A 7,659-nucleotide genomic window follows, 5' to 3' on the forward strand; every position below is an offset into this window, starting at 1 on the left:
GATAGAAACCTATGCTCTTGGGTTCTTGTGAAAGTCCTTAGATTCATGCCTAGATCTTGGGTTGAGCCTTCATGCATGTGCACGACATTCTTGGTATGGTTTAGGTAGACCACTAGGCTTGGGATCCTTATGGTTTAGGCTTGGGTTATCTAGTGTAACTAGTGATTCCTTAACTAAGGGAAAACCCCTTAGGATATGAGAGATAGATTGAGCAGACAACTTAGCTTGGGCTCGGGATGATTTCCTTGTCATCAAGGTTGGAGATCCACACTTGCATTCTTGCTTCCAAGCTAGAGAGAGAGATTTTGTTACTTGGATTGCTTTCCATCAAAAGATCCTCATGATCCTGTTCATGCAAGGATAGAGAATACTTGAGTTTAGAGGATTTTTGAGGATTGATCTCTAGATAATAAGAAGAAGGGATTCTTGAGCAAACCATGAGATGAGAGATTGTGGAAGGTCAAGTGCTTGATCTTGCTACCCTTTGCAATCTTGGGTTCTCTTCCTCCACCTTCTTCTTCTTCTTCACTTTCTCACTCTAGTTTCACATCCGTTCCCTCTCTTGTTCTTCTTTCTAGAGAGAGAGTGTGTGAGGGAAATGAGAGGAGAGTGAGTGGAGCTAAGTTCAGGTGTTGGGAAATATCTCCAACTCGTGCTGACATGTGGGGTCATGCCCCTTAATGGATAACAGCTCATTCCCTACCCAATCTGCAGTCTCTACAACTATTATCGGATGGTCTAGAACATATGGAGGACTGTCCAATAGATTCTTGGTTTTTGCCTATCCAAACTCAAGAACCTGATCTCTCTGATCTTGAGTCCATATTAAGGCCTACAATGGCTTTGCTCATTCCTTTGGTGAACATAAAAAGCCTTAAGCAGGGTTCTTCGATTGGCGTCTTCCTTGACGGTTGCTTGGTTGACTTGGTTGATCAGTAGTCAACTTGTGTGTTGTCAGGTAGTTGGTTACTAGGGTGTCCATGGAATCTGATGGGTTGTGTCTCAGGCATCCAAAAGTGAGCCTATGGTGTAACAAACCTAGGTCGTTACAAGTGTGGCCCCACCACTGTTGCAAGCCACACCACCAGCTGGCTCAAATGGTCCCATCTTCGGTGGGTGAACTCCTTTGGACCTCTTGAGTGGGCCTATGTGGGTATGGGCACGGAGATGAGGTGTTTTGATTTGGGTTTGTCCTTGTTCTCCTCTCTTTTGGGCCCTATTTTGCCTAGTTATGGGCTTTTCTCCCCCTTGCGCTCATGTTGGGTGTTTGTATTGTTGTATTTCTTGTACACTTTAGGTACATTTTCTATGTTATTCTGACATGTCCTCCTGCAAATGATGGATCACCAAAAACTTGTGGAACTTGTTAGTTATAAACCCTAATTCTAAGTTGGGTGTTCATATGAGTTCATTTTATGGTTTATTTGGTGGTAAAAAAGGAGTTAAGGACAACCAATAGAGAGTTACAAGATGTATGGATCCAATGAAAGGCATTCCTCCTAGATGGTGCCATTGGAAGGTTTTGCTCAAATAGCCTCAAGCTTTGGTCTAATGGTGGATGTGGATTGGACCGCTCTTTTCAAGTATTTCTATGAGATTGTAAGGATTAAAGTGGCTTGTAAAGATGTCAGGAAGATTCCCTAAGAAAGGTTGTATGAGATGAACAAGAAATTATTTGTGATCTCCTTCATGGTGCAACGTGAAGTAAATGCATGCCATGCCAAATGAGGATAAGGGATATGATGGAGGTCATAATGGTTAAGACAATGATGATGAGGCAGATGATTTGAATGATCCACTTGAGGAAGATAAGACACCACCACAAGCTACTGAATCTAGGAAGAATGCTTAGGATAAGACCCCCATGAATAGACCAAATCAGAACAAGGGATATAGAACAAATAAGCTCTAAAACTTTAGTAGATCCTTTTGGACCAAGAGAGGCAGCTGCAACTTGAGATAGGAGGGAGTATAATCTGTAACTCTATAGCTTTGGAGATACACAATTGGGACCAGTTATCTGGTGGGGGTGGTGAAAAATCCTAAGGATGTTATGAACACCAAATCCCTGATGGCTTTGATAAGGAAACTGCGACAATTGATGACTATATTTGAGAGGTTCTAAGGCAAATCCAGTAGATAGATGTGTCGACACAATGGCATCTACTTTGAAGGTTATGGAAACTCCTCAGCCCTAAGCTTGGGAGAAATCAACTTGTCCCATGGTGGTAAGAAGCTATTTAGTAATCTTGATGATGAAGAGATCAACAGTCCCAAATGGGGGGAATTTCATAGATTGGCTAAGGCAAGGCAGTGAGACTGAAGGTTGCTCTGATTTGCCTGAAGAGGATGGAGTTAGAATAATTTGAAGGGGAAGATATTATGGATGAAGAAGATATGTTAACTATGGAATATGCTGGTATAATCTAAGCTAAGGTAAATCAACAAGTCTCTAAAGATAAACACAAGGAGAAGCAACAAAAGAGGAAGCCACAAAGGGGACCTATTCAAAGGGTACCATGGCCTAGGTGATTTCTAGAGGATGGAAAAAAAGTTATGCAGGGGGGCTCAAGAGTTAAAAAGCTACAGAAATTTTTCTCAAGGTACTAAACCATATACTTTTTCTTTCGCTTATGAAAGCAATATAGTTTGTTACAAAAGTCAAAATGTGTTGAATATTTCTTTAGGCCTAGATAACAGGGCAGTCAATGAAAACATAGAAAGCTGGAAAGAAAAAAGAAATACTTAATAGAGTCAATTTTGAGATGCAAAACCTTGAGATAAACCTCCCTAGAAATTTGGATATTGTTCTAGATGGAATAGATTTTTCACCTCTAACGTAGAATAGAATAGATAATGCTAACCCCCTTTAAAGGAGGGTACTGGTGATGAAGGTTCCTGAGTTAAGGTAGTTCAAAATGGTCTTAAGCCCTCTATTACTCTGAATGTGCCAAATGATATGAGTTGTATAGAATGTTAGAGGCCTCAACAAGATAGGCAGATTATAGGCATTTTATGCCTGCTACAGGAACTTTTGGTGGGTATTCTTGCTGGTTTTGATAACAGAAAGTTTGAGGTTATAGCATGGCAGAACAATACCTATTGTGTGTCTATTATTTTATTAAATAATCAGGGCAAGTTCGTTTGGTATGGTTTAGGTAGACCACTAGGCTTGGGATCCTTATGGTTTAGGCTTGGGTTATCTAGTGTAACTAGTGATTCCTTAACTAAGGGAAACCCCTTAGGATATAGAGAGATTGAGCATGACAACTTAGCTTGGGCTCTTGATGAGTTCCTTGTCATCAAGGTTGGAGATCCACACTTGCCATTCTTGCTTCCAAGCTAGAGAGAGAGATTTCTTACTTGGGATGGCTTTTCCCATCAAAAGATCCTCATGATCCTTTCATGCAAGAGAGAATACTTGAGTGAGGATTTTGCGGATTGATCTCTAGATAATGAGAAGATGGGATTCTTGAGGCAAACCATGAGATGAGAGATTGTGGAAGGTCAAGTGCTTGATCTTGCTACCCTTTGCAATCTTGGTTCTCTTTCTCCACCTTCTTCTTCTTCTTCACTTTCTCACTCTAGTTCATCCTTTCCCTCTCTTGTTCTTCTTTCTAGAGAGAGAGGTGTGAGGGAAATGAGAGGAGAGTGAGTGGAGCTAAGGTTCAGGTGTTGGGAAATATCTCCAACTCATGCTGACATGTGGGTCATGCCCCTTAATGGATAACAGCTCATTCCCTACCCAATCTGCAGTCTCTACACTATTATCGGATGGTCTAGAACATATGGAGGACTGTCCAATAGATTCTGGTTTTGCCTATCCAAACTCAAGAACCTGATCTCTCTGATCTTGAGTCCATATTAAGGCCTACAATGGCTTTGCTCATTCCTTTGGTGAACATAAAAGCCTTAAGCAGGGTTCTTCGATTGGCGTCTTCCTTCGACGGTTGCTTGGTTGACTTGGTTGATCAGTAGTCAACTTGTGTGTTGCTAGGTAGTTGGTTACTAGGGTGTCCATGGAATATGATGGGTTGTGTCTCAGGCATCCAAAAGTGAGCCTATGGTGTAACAAACCTAGGTCGTTATAGGTGTGGCCCCACCACTGTTGCAGCCGCACCACTAGCCGGCTCAAATAGTCCCATCTTCGGTGGGTGAACTCCTTTGGACCTCTTGAGTGGGCCTATGTGGGTATGGCACGAAGATGAGGTGTTTTGATTTGGGTTTGTCCTTGTTCTCCTCTCTATTGGGCCCTATTTTGCCTGGTTATGGGCTTTCTCCCCCTTGCGCTCATGTTGGGTGTTTGTATTGTTGTATTTCTTGTACACTTTAGGTACATTTTCTATGTTATTCTGACATGTCCTCCTGCAAATGATGAATCACCAAAACTTGTGGAACTTGTTAGTTATAAACCCTAATTCTAAGTTGGGTGTTCATATGAGTTCATTTTATGGTTTATTTGGTGGTAAAAAAGGAGTTAAGGACAACCAATAGAGATTTACAAGATGTATGGATCCAATGAAAGGCATTCCTCCTAGATGGTAACATTGGAAGGTTTTTGCTCAAATAGCCTCAAGCTTTGGTCTAATGGTGGAAGTGGATTGGACCGCTCTTTTCAAGTATTTTTATGAGATTGTAAGGATTAAAGTGGCTTGTAAAGATGTCAGGAAGATTCCCTAGGAAAGGTTGTATGAGATGAACAAGAAATTATTTGTGATCTCCTTCATGGTGTAACGTGAAGTAAATGCATGCCATGCCAAAATGAGGACAAGGGATATGATGGAGGTGATAATGGTTAAGACAATGATGATGAGGCAGTTGATTTGAATGATCCACTTGAGGAAGATAAGACACTACCACAAGCTACTGAATCTAGGAAGAATGCTTAGGATAAGACCCCCATGAATAGACCAAATCAGAACAAGGGATATAGAACAAATAAGCTCTAAAACTTAGTAGATCCTTTTGGACCAAGAGAGGCAGCTGCAACTTGAGATAGGAGGGAGTATAATCTGTAACTCTATAGCTTTGGAGATACACAATTGGGACCAGTTATCTGGTGGGGGTGGTGAAAATCCTAAGGATGTTATAACACCAAATCCCTGATGGCTTTGATAAGGAAACTGCGACAATTGACGACTATATTTTGAGAGGTTCTAAGGCAAATCCAGTAGATAGATGTGTCGACACAGTGGCATCTACTTTGAAGGTTATGGAAACTCCTCAGCCTTAAGCTTGGGAGAAATCAACTTGTCCCATGGTGGGTAAGAAGCTATTTAGTAATCTTGATGATGAAGAGATCAACAGTCCAAATGGGGGGAATTTTATAGATTGGCTAAGGCAGGCAGTGAGACTGAAGGTTGCTCTGATTTGCTGAAGAGGATGGAGTTAGAGTACTTTGAGGGGGAAGAGATGATGGATGAAGAAGATATGTTAACTATGGAATATGCTGGTATAATCTAAGCTAAGGTAAATCAACAAGTCTCTAAAGATAAACACAAGGAGAAGCAACAAAAGAGGAAGCCACAATGGGGACCTATTCCAAGGGTACCATGGCCTAGGAGATTTCTAGAGGATGGAAAAAAGTTATGTAGGGGGCTCAAGAGTTAAAAAGCTACATAAATTTTTCTCAAGGTACTACACCGTATACTTTTTCTTTCGCTTATGAAAGCAATATAGTTTGTTACAAAAGTCAAAATGCGTGAATATTTCTTTAGGCCTTGATAACAGGGCAGTCAATGAAAACATAGAAAGCTGGAAAGAAAAAAGAACTACTTAATAGAGTCAATTTTGAGATGCAAAACCTTGAGATAAACCTCCCTGGAAATTTGGATATTGTTCTAGATGGAATAGATTTTTCTTCTCTAACATAGAATAGAATAGATAATGCTAACCCCCTTTAAAGGAGGGTACTGATGATGAAGGTTCCTGAGTTAAGGTAGTTCAAAAGGGTCTTAAGCCCTCTATTACTCTGAATGTGCCAAATGATATGAGTTGTATAGAATGTTAGAGGCCTCAACAAGTTAGGCAGATTATAGGCATTTTATGCCTGCTACAGGAACTGTTGGTGGTATTCTTGCTGGTTTTGATAACAGAAAGTTTGAGGTTATAGCATGGCAGAACAATACCTATTGTGTGTCTATTATTTTATTAAATAATCAGGGCAAGTTCGTTTGGTATGGTTTAGGTAGACCACTAGGCTTGGGATCCTTATGGTTTAGGCTTGGGTTATCTAGTGTAACTAGTGATTCCTTAACTAAGGGAAACCCCTTAGGGTATAGAGAGATTGAGCATGACAACTTAGCTTGGGCTCTTGATGAGTTCCTTGTCATCAAGGTTGGAGATCCACACTTGCCATTCGTGCTTCCAAGCTAGAGAGAGAGATTTCTTACTTGGATTGCTTTCCATCAAAAGATCCTCATGATCCTTTCATGCAAGAGAGAATACTTGAGTGAGGATTTTGCGGATTGATCTCTAGATAATGAGAAGATGGGATTCTTGAGCAAACCATGAGATGAGAGATTGTGGAAGGTCAAGTGCTTGATCTTGCTACCCTTTGCAATCTTGGTTCTCTTCTCCACCTTCTTCTTCTTCTTCTTCACTTTCTCACTCTAGTTCATCCTTTCCCTCTCTTGTTGTTCTTTCTAGAGAGAGAGTGTGTGAGGGAAATGAGAGGAGAGTGAGTGGAGCTAAGGTTCAGGTGTTGGGAAATATCTCCAACTCGTGCTGACATGTGGGTCATGCCCCTTAATGGATAACAGCTCATTCCCTACCCAATCTACAGTCTCTACACTATTATCGGATGGTCTAGAACATATGGAGGACTGTCCAATAGATTCTGGTTTTGCCTATCCAAACTCAAGAACCTGATCTCTCTGATCTTGAGTCCATATTAAGGCCTACAATGGCTTTGCTCATTCCTTTGGTGAACATAAAAGCCTTAAGCAGGGTTCTTCGATTGGCGTCTTCCTTCGACGGTTGCTTGGTTGACTTGGTTGATCAGTAGTCAACTTGTGTGTTGCTAGGTAGTTGGTTACTAGGGTGTCCATGGAATATGATGGGTTGTGTCTCAGGCATCCAAAAGTGAGCCTATGGTGTAACAAACCTAGGTCGTTATAGGTGTGGCCCCACCACTGTTGCAGCCGCACCACTAGCCGGCTCAAATAGTCCCATCTTCAGTGGGTGAACTCCTTTGGACCTCTTGAGTGGGCCTATGTGGGTATGGCACGGAGATGAGGTGTTTTGATTTGGGTTTGTCCTTGTTCTCCTCTCTATTGGGCCCTATTTTGCCTGGTTATGGGCTTTCTCCCCCTTGCGCTCATGTTGGGTGTTTGTATTGTTGTATTTCTTGTACACTTTAGGTACATTTTCTATGTTATTCTGACATGTCCTCCTGCAAATGATGAATCACCAAAACTTGTGGAACTTGTTAGTTATAAACCCTAATTCTAAGTTGGGTGTTCATATGAGTTCATTTTATGGTTTATTTGGTGGTAAAAAAGGAGTTAAGGACAACCAATAGAGATTTACAAGATGTATGGATCCAATGAAAGGCATTCCTCCTAGATGGTAACATTGGAAGGTTTTTGCTCAAATAGCCTCAAGCTTTGGTCTAATGGTGGAAGTGGATTGGACCGCTCTTTTCAAGTATTTCTATGA

The sequence above is a fragment of the Miscanthus floridulus genome, chromosome 19, assembly GCF_019320115.1.
Source record: "Miscanthus floridulus cultivar M001 chromosome 19, ASM1932011v1, whole genome shotgun sequence".
Lineage (NCBI taxonomy): Eukaryota > Viridiplantae > Streptophyta > Magnoliopsida > Poales > Poaceae > Miscanthus > Miscanthus floridulus.